General features: G+C 38.6%; 1 protein-coding gene across 10 annotated transcripts in view; it reads right to left on the bottom strand.

The window, feature by feature from the left end:
• Window positions 1–19,646, bottom strand: part of Zbtb20 (zinc finger and BTB domain containing 20) — an 821,796-nt gene that overhangs the window by 267,254 nt on the left and 534,896 nt on the right. The window contains exons 1-2 of one of the 10 annotated variants that reach the window (XM_005386416.2): window positions 13,673–13,816; window positions 12,921–13,046 (exon numbers count right to left, since the gene is read on the bottom strand). The exons of 7 other annotated variants lie outside the window; for them this stretch is intronic. The gene's annotated coding sequence lies outside the window, so the exon portion shown is untranslated. Of the gene's footprint in view, window positions 1–12,920; window positions 13,047–13,672; window positions 13,817–19,646 lie in introns of those variants that run through there. 2 more of the 10 variants (XM_005386414.2, XM_005386417.2) reach the window with 2 other exon arrangements.

Raw genomic sequence — 19,646 nt, forward strand, 5'->3', positions numbered from 1 at the left:
GCTAAACACAGAACTAAGTCGGGGTCCTGCCTAAAAGGACCTAGTGGAAGGCACTCACTCAACCCTACAAGAGGTTACTTTCCTTAAAGGAGGAACAAAGCAAAGTTTACATATAACTTGGTTAATAGAAAATTAAATAAAGATGTCATATATTGGTCAAATTTTTAGTCTCCCAAAAATGTCAGAACTATCCAAGAAAGGTCAACTGGATGCATGAAAGTAAAGATGGGTGAACTAGGCATATAGCAAAAGCAATTTAATAAGCACTGTTTCTCATGAAATCGCAGAGTACTCTTGAGATCTCTGGGAATGTCTCAGGGTAATGACAAAATTTGGTATGGTCTTGTTTCCTTTCAGAGCTGATCTGATCGAACTGAAGAAAGGAGAAAATGGAAGATTCTCTTGATATTTCGGGCATCTGACCTATACTGAGAGTATATTTAAGAACCTGAAATGAATGCTCCTCCCAAATCCCTGTGCAGAGCAGTACTCTATGGTGTGCAAAATCTCTCACAGAGTCTTGCATTATCAGGAACTCATAACCAGAAACCTAGAAAAGCCTGTGTGTCCTCTGAGTTTCTGCTCAAAGCTGTCAAACTCAGAGCTGCTTAAGAACATAAAGTAATACAATTCCCTGGGGGATGAGTGAGCCTGAGAGCTCACCCCTCAACCTAGCCCTGCCCCATACAAAGCAAGAGATTTCATTAAAATCTCATCAAAAGAGGATCAGGCATTTACGAAGTTTTTTACAGTTAATTTCTAGATAGACTAGGATTAGGCCTGGTAGGGAAGAGACATGGAAAGTGCTGTTAAATTTTTTTTTTTTTTTTTTTTTTTGTGTGTGTGTGTGTGTGTGTTTGAGACAGGGTCTCGCTATGCAGTTCAGGCGGGCCTTGAGCTCACTTTGTAGCCCAGACTGGTCTTGAACTCACAACAATCCTTCTGCCTCAGCCTCTCAAGTGCTGGGATTATAGGCGTGCACCACCACGCCCAGCTTGTTAATGCTCCTTGAAATACCCCTTTAGAAATTTCCTTAGTTAGAACTTACTAGATTTTCTATTGTTTTGTATCTAAATTACTAGAGCTGCTTCTCAGGCAGGACCTCTAACTGGTCTCAAACCTCTCAATATACTTTGTAGATTATAGTTAACTCCTAAAACATTGCTGTCATTATTTTTGTTTACCTCTGTAAAATGTTTCAAATTATTCAGCAAATGCTTATTGCATTCTAACTGTATAACAGTCTTTGTTCTCATCACCCACAAAGAGTAAATGCTGGAGTCCATCTGACTTTCCAAGTTTGTATCCTAATATTCACCAATGTGGATTTCATTTGTGATTTCACCACTTCCAGTACACACCTACTTCGTTCCACCTTGCTGAAATTTTTCTCTACTCTCTCTGCTTCCTTATTTTTTCCAAATGGCTACCAACTTCATTTCTTTCCCAAAGCCCTTTTATTCCTTCCTCCTTCAATGCCAGCTTTTAGGTTTACAGCTAAAGTTCTCTCTCTATTGTCAAGTCTTCCTTATCCTATGGTGGGCCACCATGCTGCAGATTCCTGAAACAGTCACCGTCATCCTTTATTGATGCTTGGGTGCAAAATATTAGGCTAATAATTTCTATCCAGTTGATTTTGTATCTAATTACTAATCTCAGCAATAAAACCATAAAAACTATCATTCTTGAGAGCAGGTATTGTGTTTCTGATAACTGGTTAATATTGTTTCCAATTCATAATTACTAATTAAGTTTTGCATTATACTTTTTATATGTTTAAAGTTTACCTCTTTTTAAATCTTTGTTTGTTCAAGAGATCAAAAGAAAAGAGTGAAAATAAAAGAAATATAATAAAAAATATATCAATATGCACCTGCCAGTGGTTTTACTGGCTTAAATAAAGTTGCATTTTGCTGTTAGCTTGCCTCTCTTTTACATGTAATATTTGCTGTTTGGAACACTACTACACTAATACCAACATTAGTAGGGTTTGGATATTGCTAGCACCAGACTATGGTTAAAGGAGGTATGAGTCACCTGAGACTAAGCTCAGACTGTAAGAGCTCTAATAATCATCAAGGAGCAAAGATAAAGACCTCTGTGAGAGGTAAAAGTAACTGTTCAGCCTGTGGTCTGCTGACGCATTTAACACTGCTTTTCACAGACAGGGTTTGATACTGGCTTTCACTCACTTATTATTGATATTAGTATGTGGTTCTCAAAATATGATAAATGTAGTGTAAAGTGGTGTGTGAATAACCTGATCAGGATCAAGATTGGAACTAAGAGCATCAGATTAAAATGCAGAAGGATAATGAATCACTTATAAGATTAGCATTCAAATTCAAAATGGGAAGTGGCAAAACATAGGAAGAAGCATAAGAGTGGTGTTCATAGTTCCTGAAGGAACAGAGGGTAGGCTTCGCATATTGACTGCATATTGCTATTGAGGGTTTCGTATCAGGCAAGAAGACCAAAGTAATTAAGGGAATTTGGACTGGAAGACTAGGAATAACTGAAATTAGAGTACAAGTTGCCCAGGTAGACAATAAGGTCAGCATTTAGCACACCTGGCAGCCAGGACTAGGGATTAAGGCAGATGGCGGGAAACGGAAGGGTGTTCATTCATTTGTTCATTTGTCTTCTGTTTATTTGGAAACGTAATGGTGAACCGAACAATAGATCTGGATTAGACCGTGCTTACCAGAATTTATAGTTTAGAAAGAAAATAGGTATGAAGGGCTCAGGCAATTAGATGAGAGCTGCCAGTGTGAGTAGTAATAGGTCAGAGGCCCAGCAATGGACCGATCTTGTATTGAGGGCTTGCAACTTGTGTTAAGGTTAAATTTAGTATCAAGCACATTTCATCCAAAGCGTGGACTGCTTGTTCTCTGATTAGGGTAACACTGACATTAATATATAGATAAAGCTTAAGCCTGCAGCTAGGCCAACCAAGTATTCCTAGCTAAGCATGTGTGTGTCCTGTCTCTGCATGTAGGCTTTCCTAATAGGTACAAACCATGGTCCTACATGCAGGAATCAGTGATAATGAGAAAGATATTTGTGATGATGAAAGTTCATTGAGTATTCACTATACATAGGTATTGGTTTAAATATTTCATATTTACTAGATTATTTATTCCTCACACTAATTTTATGGTAAAAATAAATTTCTAACTAGTATCCTCTTCCTTTACAGATTAGAAAATTAAGGCAAACAGAATTAGATAGTTCCCCCAAGGACACATAGCTCTTACGACTGCACTTAGTCAGGCTGCTATACTGCCTAAACTTGGCAGAACAGTGAGAGGGTTGCAATCCCTCATTCTGAGGCTTAGCTCTATCTGCACGTTATGCATGCTTTACATTTCCATGGATAATACAAGATTGAGGATATTCTTACCAGATCAGTAGTCTTTCTCAGAAGCACAACAGTGGCATAATGCATTGCTTAGGTATATAATGAGGTTATCATGGTGACAGAGAAGAGAGCTTTAACTCTTGCAGACCTTAATTTCGAATTGTATCATTTAAGCAACAAAAAAGTATTGCTTGAAGTATTGGAACAATACATAGGTTAATATAAAAAGAATTCTTTTGGCTTCAGTTAGTTCACTAAGAGTGCCCTTCTACCTCTCCAAGTCTTCCCTTCTCTATAAGGCACAGTAAGCACTAATAAGATGACTGTGAAATACAGCTACATTATGACAAGTCATACATTCTATTGTGTGTTGGTATTTTTATTAAAACAGAATGCAGACAGATGAATCCCAAGATCACGAGAGAGAATGGCAGAGTACAACACCAGTGGTATAATGACTACAGAAGTTTAAACTGTAGTGTTCAGTTTTGACAAAATTGATTGTTCACCTGGAGACATGTGTATGAAATTTTCATTAAAATCCAAAGAGAAACACATAATTTTGAATTTTTCCTTATTGGACAAGTCCAAAGCATCATCTAATAAATACTCTTTGATAATCTGAAATTCTTTAGAGTGTAAACATTTAGCTAAATTATTATTTATTCCTGTTTCCTATTTGAATATATCTCAAGGTCGAAAGTCCCTGATACATATCTAGGCAATCAATTGCATGGGATACTATATAACTTGCATTTTATTGAATAAGACTACAGTACTGTTATTTTCACAAGGCAAAAGGGGAAAGAATGGGACAAGCACACACAGGCTGTAAGCCCTACTGTACAGATAAACCTTAAAGTTTCTCTTTTTTTCTAGCTTCAGCATGCTGGAAGATCCTAATTTGAAGCTGTCTTAAAGCATAAAAAGGGAAACACCTTTACAGTGAACCTTGGGGGTGGGGATGAGGGTGGTTGTTGTCTTGCCCCTTTTATCATTTGACCTTCAATGAATAATATAACTGCTTTTAGCCCTTAAGCCTGTACCAGCTAGAAAGGTGACAGATATCTGTCATATTTTAGGACAGCTTATCACCTTAGCCCCTGGAGTGATTGAGTATTTATAGACACAAAGATAGAAACATAAAGCATATATGTATAGGCAGGAGTCCCCTGGAGGTGGCGATTAGGACCAGGCAGTAATTTTAGCTTGAAGTTCCTATGACTTAAATAGCCACTTGAGCTCTGCTCTTGCGGTTTACAATGTCAATAGAACCCCTAAATGAAATTACAGCCTTCTGATACGCAGCAGGATATCCTTTCTTTGCTATGCAATGTACACGGCCAGGAGAAATTGCTCTGTATATGGGGTTTCACTAAAGCAGAATTTATCATAAGGCTGCTCTGCTAAAATATCATTATGCTGTTATTCACTGGATAACACATCTAATGACTCGGGGTGCACTTGATAGCCATGTTTCAGTGAACACAGACGCACGCCCTGATGTGAACTGGGCACTCCAGTGCTTCAAAGCGCTATCGATTTCAATTCTACCATAATTTACACCTGGCTTGTTTTGCCAATAGCTTGAACCCATGCTAACACTGGAACATACACATACAAGCATTAGAGAAATCAGAAATGAACTGTATAGCAAAAATGCGAGCGGCAAACTTTCCAGGATTCTTCCTTTATAAAAATCTCCTTCGATGCTAATTATTCTGCACAACTTTTACTGTTACACTCGGACATTTCCTCTCGTAGCTTTGTCCTACGGTGAGAGTGCTAACAACCCCACATACTTATGCAACTGTGAGTAGTTCTGAGGCAGGGTCCGGGGGCCAGTGTCCTTGCTTCTCTTCACCTGCTACAGTGAAGGGCACATAATAAAAAGTTGCACATAATCTTCTCTGAAGCCTCCTTTCTCTCTCTTTGTGCTATAAATGCGGTATGCTCCAAAGATCTGCTTTCTTTATCCATCTTTCAATATATTTTACTGGAGGATTGCCCATTCCATAAGTCTAACTCCCACCATGAAACTGATGTTTCAGAATACTGCCAATCTTTTGTGTTTGATCCTGACCTCTCTCCAGTGTTCCTGCCTAAATCCAATTACAGACGTACTACACATTAGTCTAGGAGCCTCCCTAACATCCCATTAAATAGATTCAAAAGCAACTTTATTCTCTGTATAAGACCTACTCCTTGGCCGGTGATATAGCTCAGTGGCACAGCACCTGCTCGGCAAACGCAAGGTCCTGAGTTCAACTCCTGCTACCAAAAAATAAAAATAAAAAAAGACCTACTCCTCCTCATTACTTTTCTTGCTTAGTTGTATAAGGCAGAGACTTGGGAGCAATCTAAAACTCCTTTCCGTCTGAATGCCCAGCCCAAAGGTTATTAAATTGTGTCTATTCAGCCTCTTATCTCTTGAACACGTCTCTTCTTCTTGTATCTATTCCCACTGTTATTGTCCTAGTTCAGGGCTTCATTGTTTCCTGTCTGAACAATTTAAGTTGCCTCTTAACTCATTTCCCCACCTCTAGTCTCCCATTCCTATAATCTATCGTCCACTCTACCACCAGGGTGATCTTCTTAATGCAACACGATCATTAACCTTCTCTACTTAAAACTTTTCAATGGCTCCCCGAATGCTACAAGATGAAGTTAAAACATCTTTGCGTGGCAATCAACGCCTGCCATGATTGTTCCCTGCCTACATATACAGCAGCATCACTTCTCCCCACTCCCCTACTGAACATCAGCAATACTGTTCCCCAACTCCGCAATTCTGTTTCCTATTAAAGTGCCTTTGGCCCTCCTGGTCCTCTTACCGAACTCTCTTCCGCCCTCTGACCGTCTGGGAAAATCCTTCAGGTCCAGCAAGGATTTATTACATCTTCTGTGAAACTATCCCTGACACTTCACTCCAAGGTACATTTAGCTGAACACTCACTGTTTTTTGCCTCTAAGTTTCCTTGAACATCCTTCAGCCATGTTATTCAGCATAACGCATTATTCTGACGCGTTTGTCTGTCTTGCTGTGGAAAGGAACAAGGCCGTGGCCTACTTGATCTCTGCGTTGTCAGTAACAAAGCCAAAACCTTCCAATAGCACATACAGGCCAAGGTGAGGGGCCCCTCACTGCCTCCATTACCACATCTTCCGTTCCTCTGTTTCTCAATCTGATTCCACCATCCATATTCTCTTGTAATCACTCAAACTTGCAAGATACATTTTTTTTTTTATCAGCACGGAAGATTGAATCCAGGGTCTGGAATTTAGCACTGTCCCCAGGCTTTTTAAAATTTATATTGAAATGGGGCTCACTGAGTTACCCAGGCTGGTCTTGAAACTGTGATCCTCCTGCCTCGGCCTTCAGAGTAGTTGGAATTATAGGCACGTGCCACTGTGCACAGCCAGATACATCCTTTTTGTGTGGTATAGCATTTTATTTTTATATGTGTATATATGAGTTTTAAAATTTATTTTAAAATTTCTTTTTACTGATATATAAAACGTATATGTATTTTATGGTATATCTGTATACGTATATGCTGTATGTATTAATACAATATCATGTGATGTTTCAAAAATGTATAGAGTGGGTAATGTTTACATAAGGTTAAGCGCATCTCCTCAGGCATTTCTCATTTCTTTATGGTGAAAACATTTTCTTTAAAAAAACTTCGTTCTAGCTTTAAAAATATACAGCCCATAACTGTTATTAATCGTCAGTGTGCTGAGAAATAGCACACCAGAAGTCCTTGTTCCCATCTAACTGTGATTTAATATCCATTGACCAACTTTTCCCTATTCCCTCCCCTCCCCTACTCCCTGGCCTCTGGCAAATACCGTTGTACTCTCAACTTCTATGAGATCAACCAGACACATTCTGTTCAAGGCCTTTGCAGCTGATGATTATATTGCCAAATACATCCTTGCATGGAGACCCATAAACTTGCTTCCTAAACCTCAATGAAGTCTTTTTCAAACACTCAATGGAGCTTTCCCATCCTGCCTTATTTGAAAGTGCTGCCTCAGCCCCCTCTGTCTTTCTCTCTCTCTTCTACATTTCTCATCCTCATGTAACCTGCTACGTATTTTACATATGTAATGCATTTGTTTATCAAGTCTTTAGAAAGCAAATTCTAGGAGAACAGAGACTTCTGGTTTTTTATTAACTATAGGATCTTCAGCCTCGCATATATTTTGAACTTCTCAATAAATATTTGTTGATAAATCAATCAATTTTAGCTTCTAGACAAATAACTGACAGTAGGGGTTCAGAAATGTTTTATGAATGAATGTTAAATGCAGTGTTAATGAATGTAATGGAGAAACAGTCTTTGTACTCTGATCTTCGGAACAACACTAGTGTCAGTCAAAGGGATACTATAATCTCCCTGAGACAAGTCAGATAGACAAGTCCCTTAATTTAGGATCCTAAACTAAATATACATGGGTGGCTTAACATTTGCTCTTTTTTGTTCCATTCACTATTGAAAGGCAGAAATGATTCTTTACACTCTGCTTATGATCTAACATTTATTATACTATTTTGTTTCCTCTTGCCTGGGAAGGCAATTAGCAGGAGGTGCAAGGTGCTAATACTTTTTATTACAATTTATGTCTTTCTGTGTTTGGTGTTTTTCATAAAACAGATCCTTTTCTTTCATTTTCAAAAGTGGATTAGGCGCTCATACAATTTTGCCCTCGGAGTGATTTGTACACGACTACCCAGGAGGACATTATACTACAAATCCTGCCAGAATGAGCTGGAAGGTGAGTGTGGTATTTATAGCTTGAGGACGAACAGGTTGTATGGTGCCAAGTTTGTGCTAATGGAAATGTCCTCTACGTGTTAACACCCAAAGGAGAACAAATTCAACAACAAAAACATTTCAGTTTTTGGCATGTCTGTGGAGAGTTAACTTTATATTGTTCAAGGGTTAATTATCCATTATGTGAATTACTTCTCTTTCTCCCTCTGGCTGCTTATAACTAGGAATTCAGCTTACTAGAGAGGAAGTAAGGAAAGTAAAGAAATAAAAATGAAGATCCTATTTATATATATATTAGAATCTCTGAAAAATAATTTTGTTAAGAAATCAGACTCAGATTTAGTTGGGGAATTGTCAAGTCGATTGACCATTGATAATAGATGAGATTAAAGTGTAGTTTACACAACATTTTTGTTGCTTTTAATTATTGTTTATTAGAGTCAGTGTGAAATATATGAAGTTATTCTCTGGATGTGATTTACACCAGCAGCGTTTTATTCTTGGCACCAGAATGGGGATTTAGCAAATGGTACAGTAGAAACTGGCTCAACTTGATGTCCCTCTCCTTTGAAGATGTCTTAGTACGCTGTGGCTTAATGACTGAAGCAGCACCAAGCAATTCTTACCAATTCCTCTACTCATCGATCAGAAACAATTGAGCTTGGCTATTTTCAGCTATTATTTATCTCAAACAGGGCATTTAATTAGTGCTCGTTAAGACAGAACAAATGATTTGGCTGCCTGTCCTCTCGCCGCTGCTCTTTAATGTGTAGTCTGCCCCGTCTCTCTCCTGTCTGCTTCACAGGGCATTTATAGCCAGTATTCATGTATTTCTGCATCTGACATCAGCCTGAGTTCCTTTGATGTTGAGTTTGAGGAAAGGAAGAACTATTGACTGTCTGTAAGCATGCATGACCTGCAGAGGCCTTTTTGTTAATATGATTCATTTTAGGTAAGTCTGCTCGTTCAAATTGCATGAGCAGACCAGGCTAGGGATTTAATCGCCCTCAGAAGTCCGAGGAATGAAGGGACCGCCATAAATTGAAGACCTCCATGTTCCATCAGAAATTACCCAAGCTTTTTGGGGATTAGAAAATCTATCTCACCTAAAGGATGGAGATGGCTGCCCCAACTATCTGGGGGACAAATTAATGGGGTTTTTACGAGGCTGAAAGAAGACTCTGATGATTTCCTTTCCTGGACATGTCTCTGCCATTATGGTAAACAATATGTATTTGCTGTGGATGTATCTGGCATGTAGAGATTAATTAATACATTTATTACCTATTTGTTGATCTTTCATTCAATGAGGCATCTGGACAGAGGTTGGAAGGAGATTAACATAAAATACAACCTCTGCCCTTTAATTTAACCACTTGCAGTTCCATACATGCAAACAAATTGTAATTCAAGGGAGCATATAAGTGATATATTTTAATTTTTAAAATAGTATAAATGTCAGGTTACTTTTAATTTGGGTTATCATGGAAAGCTTCAGGGATGAAGTGTGACTTCACAGGATGACTTATTTATCTCGCAAAGGTATTTGGAGATTATAGTTAAAGATGGTGATATGTAAATGAAGTACTGTGTCAAAGTATTTAATACAGAACTAAATAGCTGAGAAACTAGAATAAATTGGATCATTTGTATATGTATTAATTCTCACAAAGTGAATTCATTAAATATATTCTCAACTTTAAGATAATTATTAACAACTTAATCTTCTACTTAATTTTAATACTTTATAGATATAGCAATTAACATTTTGAAGTTGCATGTAATCTAATTTAGGTTTATAATCCAACATATTTATTTAATGAAGGATAATTACCAAACTTATCAACTAATCAAATCTTTCCTTTGCAGACATTCTTCATAAATATTTGTGTAAGTTTTCTACCTTTTCAATGTGATAAAATGTCCACTTTACTTCTGGTCAATTTTAAAAATATTTTGTTGAATTCAAAAACAATTCTGGCTAATATTTGGTCATATTTTAAATATTTTAATATAAGGAAGTGATTTTGCATATATACACATCCATATGTGGACTTATAACATATTTACCCAATCACATGACACAATAAGTCAATCCTTTTTCAGTTTTAAGAATGTCTCATTGTTTCTCAGCCTTTCGGCTAAGATCAAATGTAAAGAGATATCTCTTTCGTAGAGAATTATAGAAATACAGAAAAGCATTCTTGTACAGATGAAAAGAACATTTTCTTATTGGGGCAATCACAATTTTGTTACTTAGAATTTTCATTTGTCTATAACTGTGACTGTCTAATCAAATAAATGTAACATACAAAGTGCTTACATCTAAAACATGCATGCAAGAAAATATATACTTTGAAACATACATCTTCATTCATTTAATGAAATTAAATTTTCCAGATGAGCATTGGAAAATTAAATTATTGCTTGTATATTATAGCACTGAAAAAAATCAAGTAATACTAATGTACCCATGTAAACTCAAAGAAATACACTGTATTGTCTTTCTGTGACTTTTAGATACTACAGCTTAGCCATGGAATTCTTCCATGACCATGTACCATGTAGAACTCAAAATCACAGCAACTATAAGGAAAATCTCTCAGGCAGATGAGTTTTTCTGTGTCATTTCTTGGGACATACTGCTATTCTCAGACACTTGTACTTGCCTATATTCTACATCATGTTTTCTAGGCAGTTATAGTTCTCTAGAATAAAAATTTGTCAAATGTTAAGAGATCTAGGTTGCTTCAACACAGTCCACATAAGACCCTACCTGGGACTAAGAGACAGTTTTTCTTGGAGTTTGTATAGTCTGATCATTAAAGGTGGTTGGTACAATGTCCTATGTAACTCCTGTAAGAGCCTAAGAGCTAGTTACATTTTTATACTATGTTTAAAAATTTTTATACTCTTTTCCTCTTCAACTTCTTTCTTTAGAAAAGTAAGAGAAATAATGGAAACACCCAAGAAACCTCATATATAAAGAGTGTAGTAGTCATAGCTAACATGGGCTAAATGAAGTGGGCAAACTTTATTATTACAGAGTACATTCAGTTTTTGGCATAGAGACCCTAATGAAATTGCTTCCTAGGACAGTTATGGCTGAGAAATTCGATGAATCTCAGAAATTATAAGAATTGTTCTAGGAGGGAGACTCTTTTTCCTAGAGCTCAGTGATAGACTCTGATGAGGCTGTAGCAGGAGTCAGTCTCCATAAGGCACTTGGGATATATGAGCACCCACGCGTTCCATAGTTAAGAGTTTAAACTGCCCAGAGTAGCAAGAATTTTTTGTCCAAAGTAAAGTACCAGTGTTACATGTTTGCTCACTGCACCAGCTTGGATAAGAATATACACAGTAGGCATACAGAGTGCACACAGCTGGTTAAATATAAAATCAACTAATGCTAAGGCATTTTTAACTCTAGGAGGAATCTACTGGCAATGTGTTAATAGCAAAGACAAGAAAAACAAAACAGCATCTCTTTTCAAATATTTAAGAACATGGAGTTAGTGCCCCTTAGGCTGGCTTGTGGTTCTGGGAAGTTTTAGCCTATGAGAACCATATTGGGGACATCAAAGACTCCTTCTCCTCTCCAAAGAGCAATTCACTTCAGATGCTGCCACACAGTCAAATGCTTTTATGGCCACCATGTTTTTTGTTTTTTCATTTTTTTCCACACAATATTTTGTGACATGCCAGATTCTGGAAATTAGAAAGGAAACAAGAATTCACAAGAAGATTAAATACCGCTAGAAGAGTACTAAATAGGCATCTGATGGTAAAACACAAGCCTACCCTCCACCTGAAATTTTACTCCCAGGGAGAGTAACAGTTATTAGGAATGACATGGAATTCTCACTTGGCTGTGAAAGCTTCACTGGTGGCTCCTCTGGTAGCCTCGTATCAGACAGGATGCGACTCCTCCCATTCCATTCCTTTGACAAGTTCCCAGAGCCCATTCAATCAGTCTCTTATATTGAGGACAATACTATTTTTGGGTTTAAACCATCAGGACAGTCATCTAGTTTTCCTATGTCAGGATGATGAATTTCCCTGGGACCAAATAAGGATTCTCATTGCGTTCTCTTGCTGAATACCATGAATGTAGATGAACACAGAAAAGCGTATGACAAATAATATTTTACTATGGCTCAGGTAAAGGGAGGTTCTGTAACATTTAAAAGCAACCAGTTCACCAGTTCTTATCAAAGAAGAATAGTACCAGAGAAAAAGGAAAAAAAAAAGAAAAAAAAATAGATACTTTGCTTGTTTTATTCTATTCTGGTTTTCTACATATTCACTATCGTTTCTCTTTCCTGCTTAGCTGGGCATGTAATACTCTGAGTACAACAGAAATGCTCCGAACAGAGACACATGCAAAGTTGGTAGAGGGAAACTTCAAATGCACAATCAATCCCACTTTCATCTCCCCCTCCTACCACCCTGAACACTGCTTCCCTGACCCTCCCCGCTCCCTGGCTCCACAAGCATGCTGCTGGCATGTCAAGGCTGACAGCCATGTGTGGCAGCAATAAGCCTACGCCTGCAGGCGCTCCTGAGCTAGACTCAAGGCTCTGCCTTTGTCCACACAGTGCTCTCAGCTGGGCACACTACAAATTTTCATCCTTCTGTTTGACTGTTTGCTAGTTTTTTGTTTTTTTTTTTAACTTGTGTTTTTGTTTTTAAAAACACCCTTTATTTCCTGCCTGCCTCAGAGACACCAAGAATAGAATCCTTGACACATCAAATTTTGGAACCTCACAACTCACCAGGACTGTGGTTCCTGATCCAAGGAGTGACGACTGAGAATCAGCACAGTCTCTTGAGAGTGTCCAGGCCTGGTCGTTAAACTCCCTGCTCTGATTAGTTTGTCGAGTTCACAGTGTTCCAGAGTGCTGAAGCACAGAAATTAGGGAGGGGAGGTGGAAGGAAAATCACTGGAGCCTCTTACGATCTAACTTCCACTAACTGAGAGGAAATGTCTTATAAATAAACAACAGCAAGAGAAACAAAAAAAACCCATCCCGTCCTGCCAGAGGAATGTACATTATTGTCTCCCAACGGAAAACTTTACACCACACCAGAATTCAGCCATGTCTCCTGAAACTACCTCCCTCAAAACAGAAAGAAAAAGAGAATCAAGAAGGAAAGAAGAACAACAACAAAAAAGCTTTTTCCTCCCCTTGAATTCTGGTGGGAAGTTCATGTGAGTTCCCAGTAGACAGACTAAACTAAGCAGTTTCAACAGTGTCACTGTTCCAGGGTTTTTGTGCGGAGCCTGCTTATTAGCAAAATTTCATTTCTGCCCAGATCACTGCTGTGCCATTCGGACATTTTCAGAAAGGAAGTTCAGGAAAGGGGGGAAAGGGGTGTAACTGGAGGAGAGGAAGAAGAGAGGACAAAGGAAAACTCCTGATGAACTGGAATGCCCTAGCCACGGCCATGATAAAACAAGCCCCCACCCGCCACCCATCCACTGCTTGTTGAGGACTTGATGATGCGGTGTGTTTAATCTACTTACTCTTTCTGCTCGGGAGGCTGAGGTTCCTACATTTCCAGCTCATGCTGGACTGTACCGTAAGCAACAAGTGAAATGAGTTCAGTGATCTCATTCTAGTCCTTCGACTCCTGTCCACATCACTAAGCGACTGCACAGCTTGGCACAGGCCAGGATGAGTCAGCAGTCTCTGGTCATGAGAGGCCAGGCCTGGAATAGCAGGGGGGGTTTTAGGTCAGGAGCAAAACGAAGCAAAAGGCAGCCTAGATGGCAGGGCTCAACTCTGCAGTACACAGGGATACTGCAGTCAAAATGAAAGAGCCTCATCAGCTCTGAGTTGAGGACTATAGGGCTGTAGAAAAAGGGGTATCAAGGAAAAAACAGCTGCCTGCCATGTACAGCAAGGACAAAACAGAGTACCACAGTCTGGAAAAGAGAATACCAGTTCAGGCCTGGAGGATAGAAGATGCTCGTTGAGATTTCTGAAATACCTTTTATTCCACGTGCTCCTGAACTTGACATAAGAAATGTGCTTACCTATGTATCGTCCTGATATTTTGGTATTGCTTTCCCCAGTACATAGCAGAACAAAAAAATCAAAGCACTGCTCTTAGATAGCAAGGGAAGCCTCACCTTCCGTAAAATAATGTCATTATCAGCCAGAGCCTGATTAAATGAATGGTTGAAAGCAGAATTCCCTAAATCAAGCTTGGGCGAGGGAAGGGCTGAGAAAAAAGACGTGCAACACAGTGAAGGACAAAACTCAGGACCTATAACAACGTGTCCATATTTCTACTCAACAGGGTCAGTAGAGGCCTTTACTAGGAAGTGACAGTTCCTAGCAATAGGATTTTGAAACATCTCTCCCTGCACTATGTGTACCATAGCACAGCCACAAAAGAGTGAGAATGAAAGTCAGAAGGAAAAAACTGGGTTTAACATGAAAAAAATCATTGCTGGATAATTTGTTTCAGAGGAGACCAATTGCCTTATAAGGCAACTGATAAAAAGTCTTGGTATATAAAACACACTTTACAGTAAACATCTAGATAAGAGTACTGGACTAGAGATGGAGCATTATCAGCATATCACAGTGATGATGCTGAATTAAGGAAGAAAGCAGTTTAAAGCCGGATGCCATGAAAAACAGTATGATCCACAGATCTGGGAAACACCAGTAAAAGATCTTGAAGGTCCCTGAAGAGGAGTAATAAAGACCCATGATATGTTCCTAATGGCTATCCCTTAGAAGCACAAAGGTGGATGTGTAAGAAAATATATACTTTATTAAGTTTTGATCCCAAGGAGTACTAAAGCACCTCAGCACATCTTTATAAAGTGTTTAATGAACTTTCTAGACAGCTTCCATTTCTCTGAAATGGAAGTAACAATAGCATCATCACTGAAGTAGCATAACGAGTGACTCAGTGTTTATCTAACCTCGACACAGCAGTACCTGTCTCATGGTGAACGCTCGGTAAGTTATTATGTTACTATTGTTGTTGTTGTTTATTATGCCTTTTTTATTCGCTCCCAGAACCCCTTCTACTGCTGTTCTACTCTTGTGAGTGGAACTCACACAAAGATTCTTGTAAAATCAGTTGCGTACACACTGTTACAGTGCTGTTTTAAAAAGCTAATTTTTGTCCGATACATTAAACATTACACTTGAGCACAAAGGATGTTGAAAATCTGTTATGTAAAGCCTCGATTTGGGTATCTATGTTGTCAAAGCAACTTGGAGCCTAATAGTGTCCAGTAACGAGAGGCCTAAAAAAGAAAGAGGAATTTTTAGAAGCTTCTCCAAAAGCAACAGGATAGAAGTGCTATTGGCCTTGACCGCATGATGAGGGCTTTTTACCAATGGGGAAACTTAGTCCAGTTGATTATCCCAGCCTAATTGATTAATTGTGGGTCTGACCATCTGGCTGATGAATGCTGACACCCAGCAGTGATTACTGTGTAACACAAGTCCGGATGTGCTCTCCCCGATGCCTCCCACAATAATGGCAACTCTGAACTTAGGGTTAGTTTATTCAGGCCTCTTGGCTCAGGCTCTTCATGGAACAGTGGCTGTGGCAAGGAATATTTTACTAGACCTGGTCAAGCATTATCTTCTCTTGTTTCAGTTACTCCTCCCTTCCAGCCCCACTCCTTCTGACTCCTGAGCCCTCTTTTATATGTAATCGCTTTTCATGCAAAGCGTTCCATCTGTACTTTTCATCATGGGGTCTGATTCTCCCATTTCTTATTGCTCTAATATGAAAAATATTTGACTGATCTAAAAGACCTGTATTGTCAGTTCTCAGGGCAGCCTATCAAGACATTTTTTATTGTGTCTTCTTAGGTAAATCAGGAGTTTACTGAGAGCTACTCTATGCTTCCAGGATAAGGAAAATTGTTTCACCTAACAAATGAGCTTCAGTAAATTCTCACAGTGGCTCAAGTTCTTCACGATGTCAGTGGAATACAAGGGTGAAGAAGCTTATATTTTAAAACTACTTCTGATCCTCAGAAGTGTCCCGTGGAGAGAAGGCCCCCACCACCCACACCTCCAGAACTCTGAGCACATTTCACTGCCATGGAAAGAAAGTCAGGCTCAAGTAAATAACAGGGATGAATAGTAATGCCACCCACAAACCAGTCTGCACCTGGAGATAACTTGTATACAGAAAAATTCTCCAAGCAAATCAAACCTGGGCACATAAATGTAAATGTTAGGCAATTGCAATCAAATTATTTTCTTTTATATTGTGAGGCAGCAGTGGGGAGGAAACGAATACAAAATGGTTTGCACAAGCTTGGCCAACAGGTCAAAACAGAGAATCATCTGTTTCCTCTGTCCTTTTCTCAAACTGATTTCTACCTCTAAATCCACCCTTTCTCTTGCTCTCCACAGATGCTGAATTCTTCCATGTTCCAGGCTGAGTTAGTGTTAATTTTCAGTAGGGGATGGTAGTAGCATGCTGAACTACCGAGATCCGGACTGGGAGTTGGGAAATGTTTTTGGCATGACTGTCAGTAAACAACTATGTGTCTTGGGCAAGTCAAATCCCTTAACTCCCTGTGTCGCAGTCTCTTTGTTGAAAAATGATAGGTTAGGACGGCATGAACTCCGTGGTCTCTGCCAATACTAAGATTCTATAGCTCATCCCCCTAGCCTGCATCGAATGCTCAACAATTCTGCTTATAGTAATTTTTCTGCTCTCAGTTAATGATGGAAAAATATCTCTTTCATTTACTACCCTGTATTCTGTATTTGTAGCCTCTCTCTTTCTCTTTTTGATGCTACATATTTTGAGTCATAAACACTAACATATCCAGATAGGCGCTTTAAATTTGAAGGCATTTAAGGAGAATAGCTTTCCCGTGTAGAACATTTAGTGTAGCTCTGCATGGAGAAAGCCATCCATCCAAAAGTGGAGCAAAGGGGCCAATTCACAGATGAGAGGAAGCCTTTCATAATAAGAGTCTCCAAACTCTTCAATTTAGATAAAGCTCAAATGCTATCAACTTCCAACTACTTTCCCAATCAATCCCAGACACCATTACAGACACTTAGGACTACAAATTTGAGGACCAGCACTGGCAGTGATGCAGCTCTTATTTCACCTCCACCATCCATTGCCAAGTAGGATTTAGGATGGCATAGTAATAAGAGCCAAGAGGACAATCTGTCATTTATTTTCCTCCAAACTTTTTGAAATTTCCCATTTGGGCTCTGTTTCCCAGTTTTAATTTGGTAACTGCCATTTTTCAGCATTTCTTTTAACAGGTTACTAATAATTTCTGATAGAGGATCTCATATTTCATTTTGTGCTGCTAGAACTGCTGTTAATATTTCATCTGCCTTCAATTCAGCTCTGAATAAAGGCTGCTGCATTTCTGATACACTGGTAACATTTTGATCCTGGGGATCTGATAAGTGGCATCTTTCAGTCTGTTCATACATGGTTAGGTAAAAGTTATAGGTCGGCTGAAGCAGAAATATCTCAGGGTACACTATACATCCCGGGGATGGACACCTAAAGCCAAACGAAAAGAAAACATGGTATGTTGTCACAGGTAACTTGTTGTTTGCTTTGTTTTCTGGAAGCACAGCACAGTGGTTAAGATTCAAGGCTCACGGGCAAATCTAATTTCACATTTTGGCTCATAAATTTACTATATGTATCACCTTAGGCCAGTTCCCTAACCTTCGCAAGTGTTTCTCTTCCCATTTGTAAAATAGGCATAATAACAGCATCCATCTGTTTTGCTATGCTGATCCAATAAATTAATATAAAGTGCTGAGGATTTTCTGAGTCCTCACTAAATGACGGCTATTTTTGTTATGCTAGCATTAATAATCCACACATTCACATTGCATAATAATTCTTATTTTGCAAAATTTTTTCAAGGTCATCAAAGTACTTTTGAGTCCAGACTTTTGTTTCTTGTTTATATACAGATTCCATTTTAATAAACTCTCAGTGAAGTCAAGTCAGATGCTTTTAAAAATAGATCTTTAAGCAGTTAATATACAGCATCATATAATTTTGCTGTCTTTCAATCTAGCCTCAAATTCTAAAAATATTTTTTCATCTAATATCTAGCCCTATATAAAGTATATGGTACCAGTGCTAATCTGTTCTATAAAGAGATGACTTGTGATATTTACTTTCCCTACTCCTAATGAATATAGATTATTCCAATATTATTTCAGTATGTGTCAGTTAGAGTCCATTAAGAGAGACAGACCATACAGAAATTCGAACAGAAACAATATAGTTTAAATAATTACTAGCAACAAGAGGGGGCTGAAGTAATAGTGGAGTAGCTAGCAAGAAGTAAAGTAAGAGAGGGAGGAGGGAGAGAAGGAGAAGGAAAGGGAGGGAGAGAGGGAGAGGGGGAAAGGGAGAAAAGAGAGAGAGGACAGAGAGAGAAAGCAAGAACGTGTGGTGAGTACAAGGAGAAGTCGCTCAGTGCCAGGTGCGGGGGACTCTGTCTACGATTCAGCTGACCGGCACAAAGGTGGTTGTGTGTGGTGCAGGAGCTGAATGCTGGAAAGGCCGCAGAAGCCAGACTCTGGAGAAGCCGTGCACACTGCAGGGCTCTACCAAAGGGTATGCGGAAACTAGGAAGAAAACTTCTTCCTTCTGTAATAGCTCTCTTTAACCTGTATGACAAAGCACCCTCATACCAACTGGCAAAAATGAAATGACTCCGACACATTCTTGCAGAGCAGGATGGTACATTTGTACCTAAGCAGTACATTGATATCTGGCACAGGTATTATGACTTGCTCACACATTTAGGAAATAACTCACTTTGGAGGTGACCGCCAAGTGTTCTCAAGTTTTTGCACTGATGTTCACCTTTACTAATACATAAGCTCTCTTTGCATAGCAGAGTACATATTCTTAGAGTTAAGAAAAATAAGAGCCTATTAAAAACCTATAGACTAAATGTATTTCTAAAAAGCCTACTTTAAAAAAAAATCACTGAACTAATATTTGTTTAATAATCCTTTACTCCAAGTGCTGGCTACATGTTTTACTTAAATGTTTATAATTTATGTAAGAAAAAGATGTACAGAAAGGCGTAGCTATTGACCTAAATTAATGCATCAGTGATCCCAGTCCAGAATCTCAGTAAGTGGGTAATCAGGAGAGTCATTATCAACAACTGAAAGCTCTGAGAAAAGTAAAAATTGGCCTCAGTTATTCTCTCTCCTTTTCATATTAAATGACTCAGAAACTATATTTTCTTGTTCTATGACTTGTTTTGAGGGAGCAGAAGGCTGTGAACTATAGGCTATGATTTCTGGGTAAATGCATCATGTATTTAGCAGTAAAATTTTCTTATGATTCCTCTATGTTGGTTAGCCTCAATATTAATAGAGTAGATCAGTAACCAATAATCGCTAATTTGGTGCATTATTCAAGGATTAGTGATCATTGTTAGAATTTGTTTTACATATAGGTGGGGAGGTATACTCCAATATACTTCTCCCGTT

Source organism: Chinchilla lanigera, unplaced genomic scaffold (assembly GCF_000276665.1).
Source record: "Chinchilla lanigera isolate Chin_1 unplaced genomic scaffold, ChiLan1.0 scaffold00026, whole genome shotgun sequence".
NCBI lineage: Eukaryota > Metazoa > Chordata > Mammalia > Rodentia > Chinchillidae > Chinchilla > Chinchilla lanigera.